General features: G+C 42.2%; 1 pseudogene; it reads left to right on the top strand.

Annotated features, from left to right (window-relative positions):
* Positions 1-8,488: 8,488 nt before the first annotated feature.
* On the top strand, positions 8,489-10,175 carry LOC116460426 (inosine-5'-monophosphate dehydrogenase 1-like; annotated as a pseudogene).
* The last annotated feature ends 367 nt before the right edge of the window (positions 10,176-10,542 follow it).

Here is a 10,542-nt window from a genome sequence, read left to right as displayed (position 1 = left end):
AACACTGTGTCTACTAAAAATACAAAAATTAGCCGGGCATAGTGGCGCATGCCTGTAATCCCAGCTACTCGGGAGGCTGAGGCAGGAGAATCACTTGAACCCAGGAGGCAGAGTTTACAGTGAGCTGAGATTGTGCCACTGCACTCCAACCTGGTGACAGGGTGAGACTCTGTCTCACAAAAAAACAAAAAGAAAAAGAAAAAAAAAAAAGAAAGTAAAACTGTGACCAGAGGACATCATCCAGTTACATACACACATATAGGACATACACATATAGGACATACATCCAGTCATGTAGTATGATAACATAAGTTTCACAAAACTTGAGACATGTCATCTTGGTTCTATTTCATACTTAACGTGAAGCATCTCAACGTCTTACAGATCAAATCAAAACCAACTGGGACCCAACAAGAAAAAACAGAATCATCTCCAACTGCCATTGCCATTATTCCACATGAGAGCCCATAATGACTCAGGATAGAGAGCTGAATGAGAGAGCAAGTCTCCACAGGATTCTGTCGTCCAGGACTCTCATATCCTATATGACACCACTAGCAAGTTATGGTTAAGGACCAATGACATCTCGGAGTTCAGCACCTCACTCTCTCCAGAAAAAAATGATTCTGCACGAGCCCTGAATTAAAATTCTCCACTACAGAGTCAGATGAAATTGTCCTGATAATCCTTATGTTTGCAAGGTTTATGGTAATCCTGCTATTACTGTCACCTCCAAATTCCTGCATAAGACAATCAATTTTGGGGGAAAAAAATCCCCAGTGTTCCCATAGTCATCACCACAGCCAGTGTATTAACTAGTTTACAGGAAATGAAGCACTTCGTACTGTGCATCTGCATCCAGCATTGACACAGAGGACTGCCCTGAATTAAGATTCAAATTACTTCTTGGCTTAACAGATGGGGAACTCAATTCTTGGAATTCAGACTCCACCCTACAGACACCAAATTAGTCACAGATAGGAATATTATAGATGTTAACTTTCCAGCAGGACTTTATTTTGAAAGCCACCTTGAAAACTTGTTTTCTCTATGACAGAAATGTCACGTCCTTCTTTTCTCCACTTCTCCTTTCCCCATCTCCTCCCTCTTCCCGCAAAATAGTGAATCACCAAGTCCCCAGTGAAACCAGGAAACCAGAGTTAACAAACACTACCATCTGCAACAGATCAAAGAAACACAAGTGAAGACATGGAAGCCAGGGATGGATGGAGTATGGAGAGGAGCAGAGAACCACTGCGTGGGGAAATAAATGCAGGTACTTCAAGGGGGAGGGATCCTGTCCTGGATCCTACAGGAGAAACAATATCCCCTATGCTGGCAAAGTCTATTTCCCTTCTACAGTTACTAGCGGGTACCTGCAGCCCTCTATACCCTCCATACCCATACCTTGAGAATATGTCTATTTAAATAAGCAATCATCACAGTCACGTGACATGTCTTTGCAAAGCGCATTTTTCCAAGGGTCTCAAAAATAACTTTTAAACTCTTATTATGCCTGATCAACAAAACTATGCTAATCTCATGAAAGTCACCATGTCCCTAGACGCAAGGAATTATCTCGGAAGGCCAATAGTGAAGAAAACACCTTCTTGCCCAGGGTCATCTCCACTCCAATGCACAGTCTTTTCCTCCCTCCTCCAACCCAGCTTCCTGTATTCCTCTTCTGTGGCACGTATAAAGCACTCTCATTGTTTACATGCCCATCTCCTTCAACAGTCCTGCAAGAAGAGTGTCATCATATATATATATATATATATATTTACTTTCTATTCACATCAGCTCCTCACTCACCTATTTTCCTAGGGGGTCTTCTAACCATTTGCATTGTTCTCTGTGCTCCTTCATCAGACTATGTATGGTATACACACACACACACACCTATCTTAACTCTGTGAATCATCTATTTATTCCCTTTATCCATTTTGCCTTAGTATAGCTTATTTTCTCCTGTCAATTTATAAGAGCTCTTTGTAAATTATCGTTAATAGTACCTTTCCTGCAGTATATTTTACAAATACTTTTTCCAGACATAGCTGATGTCTATTGATTTAACATTACTGCTGCCACACAATGGGTTTTGACTGCATATATCTGATATTTATTCCTTTTCTTATATAGTTTCTGGGGTTTCCATCCTTTAAAAGGTTTCCTAAGCTTTAGCTTGTACATGTGTGTTTTTCTGGATTTTCCTGTGAAATGGTAATTTGTTAAATTTGTTTTTCATCCATCAGGGAATTAACTTTATATCATTTATGATGAGTCCTGTTGTATTTTAACCAGATAGAGAACTACCTATGCCAGAATAATTTAACTCATGATTTTTCCACTGAATTGGACTACAATATGTATCAAATATTATCTGTATTCTGATTTATCTATTCTGAAGCATCTATTTTTGAATCTATTCTGTTCTAATGTTTGTGTATTGCTAGGCCAATACTATCTTGATTACAGTGACTTTATAGCATTCTTATTTTTCATACTTTTCTTGAATAGGGCGTTTGACAATATAAAGTTTTAGAGTCATTTTATGTAATTTTTGAACACTAAGTTGCTATTCTATTCTGAATTGCAAGAACTTTATATGTTTATTTTTAGAGTTTTATCATATAATTTGAGGGAACACATATCCCCATTTCTTGGTGCTCACTGGTAAAATAGAAGATTTCAGTTCATATATTTATCTTGCATCCAGCCATTTTCCCAAATATTTTAGTAATTCTACTAGAGTGGATTTTTAAATTTAGTCTCATGTTTGGTGGTATGTGCACAATCATGTCAGCAACAAAAAAAAGATGCTTTTATTTTTTATTTTCCAGTAAATATATCAAAAACACAACTTTTTATCTTGTTGCATTTGTTAGAACACAAAAGGTAATGATAAATAAAAAAACTGATCACAGGCTTTCCTATCTAGATTCTTATGTAATTGTTTTAATAGTTCATCATTTATAATGAAGTTTGCTAGTTTTTTCACAGTCTTTATTATATTTAAGTAATTTCCTTCTATTCCTCCTTAAGAGTTTTATTAGGAACAGTACTTTGTTAGGAATAGAACTTCATTAGATGGCTTTCAGAGACTATTGATATAATCATATGTTACTCATCTTTTATAGTTTTTATATAATGGACTAAGTGGCTGGATTTTCTGATATGAAACCAAATTCATATTCCTGGAATAATACTTTCTTGATCATATTGTGTTATCCTATACTGGTATTCAAGACATGCTGGCTTCGTAAAGCAAACTGGGGGAATACTTATTTTTTTCTATAATCTGGGATAGGTTGAATAACACTGTAATTATCTGACTTTTAAAGACAGAATGACCATAAATTTCTCATTCAAACCAGGACACTTTGACAATGAAAGAAGATGCTAATAAATAATGGAAATGATGGAACTTTTAAAATATACACTAATTGACAAAAATAATTGGTTTTATTGTATTGGTGGACTAATAAAATAGTTCAAAAATGATCTTCAAAAATAAAACTTTTCTTAAACTTTTTTTTAAGAGATGGGGTCTCATTCTGTTGCCCAATCTGAAGTGCAGTAGTGGAATCATATCTTACTGCAGCCTTGAACAATTCTCCAGCCTTAGGATTGCAGGCACATGCCACCATGCCCAGCTAATTTTTTAAATTTTTTGTGGAGATGGGGTCCCACTGTATTATCGAGGCTGGTCTCAAGACATACTCCCACCTTGACCTCCCAAAGCACTGGGATTACAGACATAAGCCACCACACCCAACCTAAAATATTTTTATATTGATTAATGTTTATATTAAAAATATAACAAGAGGCTGGGGGGCCCATGCCTGTAATCCCAGCACTTTGGGAGACCGAGGTGGGCGGATCAACTGAGGTCAGGAGTTCAAGACCAGCCTGCCCAACATGGCGAAACCCTACTGTGCATGTATAATATTTTTTTTTTTTTTGACATGGAGTCTCCCTCTGTTGCCCAGGCTGGAGTGCAGTGGCGCAATCTTGGCTCACTGCAAGCTCTACCTCCCAGGTTCATGCCATTCTCCTGCCTCAGCCTCCCGAGTAGCTGGGACTACAGGCACCCGCCACCATGCCTGGCTAATTTTTTGTATTTTTAGTAGAGACAGGGTTTCACCGTGTTAGCCAGGATCGTCTCAATCTCCTGACCTTGTGATCCACGTGCCTTGGCCTCCCAAAGTGCTGGGATTACAGGTGTGAGCCACTGCACTCGGCGTTTTTTTTTTTACTTTTTTATTTTTTTTCTTGAGACGGAGTCTCACTCTGTGGCCCAGGCTGGAGTGCAGTGGTGCAGTCTCGCTCACTGAAAGCTCCGCCTCCCGGGTTCACGCCATTCTCCTGCCTCAGCCTCCCAAATAGCTGGGACAGGTGCCCACCACCATGCCCGGCTAATTTTTTGTATTCTTTTAGTAGAGGCAGCTTTTCACCTTGTTAGCCAGGAGTGTCCATGTATAATTCTTATAATTCTTTCCATCTTTTATGCATCTGTAATGCATTTGTTTCCTTGTTCCTAATCTTGTTATACGCTTGCTCTTTTTCCAGTATTTTGTCTTATTTAACCTTCCTACATTTTTTCCTTATTCCATTAATTCTCACTTGTAACTTTATCATCCCCTCTTCCTACCTGGTATGTATGTTGTTTGTTTGGTTTATGAGGGGCTGGAGGCAGGTACGTGTTTTGCTGTCCTCTTCTTTATGAATAATAAAGATATTTACTGTTATAAATTTTTTTCCAAGTAAAGTTTTGAGTATATGCTATGCCTTAAAGATTTGGGTATAAAGTATACTTTGTTATTCCTCTCCAAAGAACCTTTTGCTTCTCTTATATTTTCTCTTTGATCAAAGGTTTATCTGGGAGACTGTTTCTTAGTTTCCAAGTAGTTATTTTCTGGTCATATGTTTAGTATTGGTTTCTACTTTAATTGGATTGTGGTGAAGAAATGTGATCTACAAAATCTCTACTTTTATATTTGTTATAGTTTTACTTTATTTTGGCCAAGTAGGTTAATAGTCTATTTTTCTAATTATTGGGGTTTGGAAAATTACACATATCCAAAGAAATGCTCCCTGAAATCCTCATGGTGATGTGGCCAGGCAACCTGCCCTGCCCCCTAAACATTAAATCACAGTAACTACTGCCCCTGTTTCATTGTCCCACTGCAAAATGCATTCTAACTTACAAATCTGGAAACATTATACCGCTAAGTAGAAAACAAGGCAATTAATTATTTTTAATAGTCAGATGATTATTTTTAATAGCCTGATGAGTGTATCACCTGGGAATTTAATCAAAACAAACCAAAGGCATGCAATATTCCTGGGTTATGCCCAGCAATAACTTGGTTTAAGTTTTCATTTTCCAACCTGGCATCTCAATTCCTACTCAGTATTAGTAGCTCAGGCAAACCTGCTGCCCACCCATAAATCCAAAAGAAAACTATCTGTCTCATACATCAGGAAGGCCTCAGCATGATTCACTGAACCCTTGAGGTGAAAGAGATCAGAACTAATTCTTTTTTTCTCAGCTCACTGCAACCTCTGCCTCTCGGGTTCAAGTGATTCTCCTGCCTCAGCCTCCTGAGAAGCTGGGATTACAGGTGTCTGCCACCATGCCTGGCTAATTTTTTGTAATTTTAGTAGGGACAGGGTTTCACCATGTTGGCCAGGCTGGTCTCAACCCGACCTCAGCTGATCCACCCACCTCGGCCTCCCAAAGTGCTGGGATTACAGGCATGGGCCACCGTGCTTGGCCAGAACTATTTCAAATACAAGTAATCCTGAAATATTTAGTCCCACTGAGGCTTGACGATTCTGTACTCAGATCAGCACTGGTGATACAGGACTCATACAATGAACACACTTGAGAACGGAAATCTTGTTTAAAATCACCAAGGAAATTCCAAACTTCCACAAAAGAATTAGCGGATATTTTAGCAAGGGTACACTTGGAGGCAGGATGTTATTTCTTCTGAAACTTCATAATGATAAAGTGGAAGCTTCCTCAGCTCTCTGGAAGTTTGAGAAAAAAAACATATTATATTACTGAATACCTATTGTGTGCCAGGCATGGTACTTGGTACTAAGCATTCTACATACATTATTTCTTTTAATCTTTACAAAAGTAGTCATTATTTAAAAAAAAAAAAAAAAAGCTTATCTACTTATAAACTGCTGATAAGTATCACATTTTTAAATGGTTAGTGACTGATACAACAGGAAAGCCTCATTGAGGCATAGTATTAGCTATAAAGTTGTCCCACAAAATGGGACATTCACTATTTAACCATTTAGGGTTAAATTGAGACTCCAGTATTTTTGCCTCTACGTCAGGCAGAATTACCTTAAAATTTCTAGGATTTCAGTTTGTGATTTCAGCAAACATTTGTTTCAAACACAAACTGTTATACCCACCGATTTTTTTTTTTTCTTTAAAGAGACAGGAATCTCATTATGTTGCCTAGTTTGGTCTCAAACTCCTGGCCTCAAGTGATCCTCCTGCCTTGACCTCCCAAAAGTGCTGGGATTGCAGGTGTGAGCCACCATGTCCAGCCCATTTACTCTGAGGTAATTGTTACATAATGAATTAAATATTCAAGCTCTTCTAATCAAATGAGCTCATGAAATCTAATCCCACACCTAACTTTTATTTATACTATTGACCTAAGCACCACAGAGGCAATTCTAACTACTAACCTAAATGATTTTTTAATTGGCACAAAGTTCAAATATACAACCTACTTTCATTTTAGATTCATCTTCTTTTCCTCCATCTTCACTTTGCATCTCAGTTTCAGCCATACTACACATTTCCAAGTACTCTAAATTTCACACTCACAGATGGTTCTCCATTTACCAAGGCCATTCTTCCCTGCCTTTTCCACCTGACCAATAGCTCTTCATCCCACACACACACACACAGAAAAAAATGTCACTCAAGGTGTATCTTTTCTGGAATCTCCCTCCTACTCACCTTTCCCCACCATATAGTCAGACACCCTCTTCTAGGCTTCCTCTCTTCTATAATGCTCTTACTTTCATTGCTCTATTCAACAAACACTTCTAAAGCTCCTATTACCTACAGGTTATTTATTAGGTACTGGGAATACAAAGATAAATAAAACATAAGACTTCAAGTGGTGTCAAAAAAGACAATTAGGCCTGTCAGCTGGTCAGAGTAGCACCGAGTTTCAGGAAGGCACTCAGCATTTTGAGCCCAGCCCTGTAAGACCTGGAGAATTTAGTGGGTAGAAATGTGGGAAGACAATGGAGAGAAGGAGGAAGAAGAGCCTTTTGGGCAAACGGAATTACATGAGCAAAGTCAGAGAGGTGGATAAGCGGTAAGCTTTGTTGATGACAGAGAACAAGTTTCTCCATCCCAGGCATTTAATTAAAAAAAAAAAACTTTAAAACTCAGGAGGCTGAGGCAGGAGAATTGCTTGAGGCCAGGAGTTCAAGACCAGCTTGGGCAACATAGTGAGACCCCAGGTCTTAAAAATATTTTTTAAAAACTTTAAAACGACTTACTTATAAACTTCTTCAAGCTATAATAAAAGCAAAAGATAATCATGGAAAGTAAACCCTAGTTTTATTCCTAATTGTTTGTTAATTTCTAGTGCTTTCTTAAACCCAAAGAGGCTCATTAATGATATGTTAGTAACACATAAATTTCTAATTTTATCAAAAGACAAAAGAAGTATTTTATACTCCTCTGATAAGCACTGTGAATAAAGATAAGTAGTTCAGTCATAACTAGTTCACCCTCACCTCCCCATGCAAGGGTGAGAACAAATCAAAACAAATAAGAGAAACTTTGGTGCAAGGCTCCCAGACCATTCTATCAGGATGAGGGGGTCCTTGCCCAGTATCTGTCTTCCTTTTATAGGACCTAATGCATACACAGGCTGAAGCTCTCATTTTCAGTGGTTATGTTGAAAATAACCAATCCAAAATCCTCTTTTGATGGAAGTAATCCACGAACTGACCAACAGAGACAAAACTTTTGAGAGTGAACGATGTTACTACACAGGGTTAATCCTTAAAAATATTTTCCAATCTTGTCAACCTGCGATTTTTACACATAATTCTACAGGACCTTGGACGATATATATGTTGCAGCATATACCTGAGGCTATCAAAATTGGGGAGAGATAAAAAAGCAGAAATCAGATGCCATCATGCCCAAAAGAATGCTGTAAACTTGGATGGCCATCTGCCCAGTTCATGATTATATCAGTTCAACAGCTCAAATGGCTTATGGTGTTCCTTTGATATTACATCAGTTTATGTCTCTTACCAGAAAGTGTGACGGCAATAAATAACCCCAAGTGAGCAGGATGAGGCATTGTGATCCACAGCATGCCCTGAATTAGACTATATTTTATATTGCATTAAAAAAATGGAGGCAGCAGCAGCAGCAGCGGTTGTGCAGGTGTTTAGGTGGGGTCCGGGGTCTCACGGCAGCATGGCGGACTATCTGAGCGACTGCGGCACCAGCCACGTGCCTGAGGATGGGCTCATCCCGTAGCAGCTCTTCACCAGCACTGACGGCCTCACCTACAACGACGTCTGGATTCTCCCAGGATTCACAGACTTCATAGCTGATGAAGTGGACCTGACCTCAGTCCTGACTGACCCGGAAGATCACGCCGAAGACGCTGCTGACGCTGATCTCCTCCCCCATGGACACTGTGACAGAGGCGAACATGGCCATTGCGATGGCTCTGATGGGAGGTATTGGTTTCATTCACCACAACTACACCCCAGAGTTCCAGGCCAAGAGGTGCAGAAGGTCAAGAAGTTTGAACAGGGGGGCTTCATCATGGACCCCATGGTGCTGAGCCCCTCGCACACTGTGGGTGATGTGCTGGAGCCCAAGATGCGGCATGGCTTCTCTGGCATCCCGATGACTGAGACGGGCATCATGTGCAGCAAGCTGGTGGGCATCGTCACCTCCTCAGACATCAACTTTCTTGCTGAGAAGGATCACAACACCCTCCTCAGTGAGGTGATGAAGCCAAGGATAGAGCTGGTGGTGGCTCTAGCAGGCGTGACGTTGAAAGACGCAAATGAGATCCTGCAGTGTAGCAAGAAAGGGAAGCTGCCTATCATCAACGATCTGGATGAGCTGGTGGCCATCATCGCCCGCACCGATCTGAAGAAGAACCGAGACTACCCTCTGGCCTCCAAGGATTCCCAAGAGCAGCTGCTGTGGGGGGCAGCTGTGGGCACTCCTGCGGATGGCAAATACCTCCTGGACCTGCTCACCCAGGCGGGCGTCAACGTCATAATCTTGGACTTATCCCAAGGGAACTCAGTGTATCAGATCGCCATAGTGCATTACATCAAACAGAAGTACCCCAACCTCCAGGTGACTGGGGGGAACGTGGTGACAGCAGCCCAGGGCAAGAACCTGATTGATGCTGTGCGTGGGGATGAGCTGTGGCTCCATCTGCATCACCCAAGAAGTGATGGCCTGCGGTCGGCCCCAGGGCACTGCTGTGTACAAGGTGGCCGAGTATGCCCGGTGCTTTGGTGTACCCATTATATCCGGATGGCGACATCCAGACCGTGGGGCACATGGTCAAGGCCCTGGAACTTGGAGCCTCCACAGTGATGATGGGTTCCCTGCTGGCTGCCACCACGGAGGCCCCCTGTGAGTACTTCTCAGACGGGGTGCAGCTTAAGAAGTATCGGGGCATGGGCTCACTGGATGCCATGGAGAAGAGCAGCAGCAGCCGGAAACGATACTTCAGTGAGGGGGATAAGGTGAAGATAGCGCAGGGTGCCTCGTGTTCCATCCAGGACAAAGGTTACACTCAGAAGTTCATGCCCTACCACATAGTGGGCATCCAGCACGGCTGCCAGGATATCGGGGCCACAGCCTGTCTGTCCTTTGGTCCATGATGTACTCAGGAGAGCTCAAGTTTGAGAAGCAGACTGTGTCAGCCCACACTGAGGGTGGTGTCCATGGCCTGCACTTTTACGAGAAGCGGCTATTACTGAGGACAGGGGTGGAGGCCGAGGTAGTGGACGGGGCACACCCCAGTGTCCCCCTTCAGGCACAGCCTCCCTCCATAACTGAGTGGTCCACAGATTTGCACTACAGGTTCCCCAGCTCCTTTCCAGGGAGAGAGGAGGGAAGGTCTTGAGGGGTCTGCAGCCCCTCCCTGGACATCCTCTGCTGAGTCAGGACTGCTCCCTGGGCCAGGTTGCCCTGGGAGCTCCCCCACACCATCCCCCCAGGTTCTCAGGACCTGCACCTGCCTCAGGTCTTTTTTGCTGCAGCCTGCTCCAGCCCAGCCCCCACCCCAGGGGCAGGCGGCCCCTCCTGGCTTCTCCTGTAGGGCACCTCCCTGCCCCCAGCCCCTCAGGCAATGGTGCTCTCCTGGCCCTGCCTCTGGTCCTTCCTGGGCTGCTGCACCCTCAGCCATGTGGAACTTCTGAGTTCCAGACCTAGACCTAGGGGAGGTCTCTGACCCCTTCCCCAGCCCTGGGTTACCCTTGGGTCCTGCTCCT

Source organism: Hylobates moloch, unplaced genomic scaffold, assembly GCF_009828535.3.
Source record: "Hylobates moloch isolate HMO894 unplaced genomic scaffold, HMol_V3 SCAFFOLD_20, whole genome shotgun sequence".
NCBI classification, from domain to species: Eukaryota; Metazoa; Chordata; class Mammalia; order Primates; family Hylobatidae; genus Hylobates; species Hylobates moloch.
Note: the sequence above shows the minus strand (reverse complement) of the source record. Positions and strands in the feature narration are given on the sequence as shown.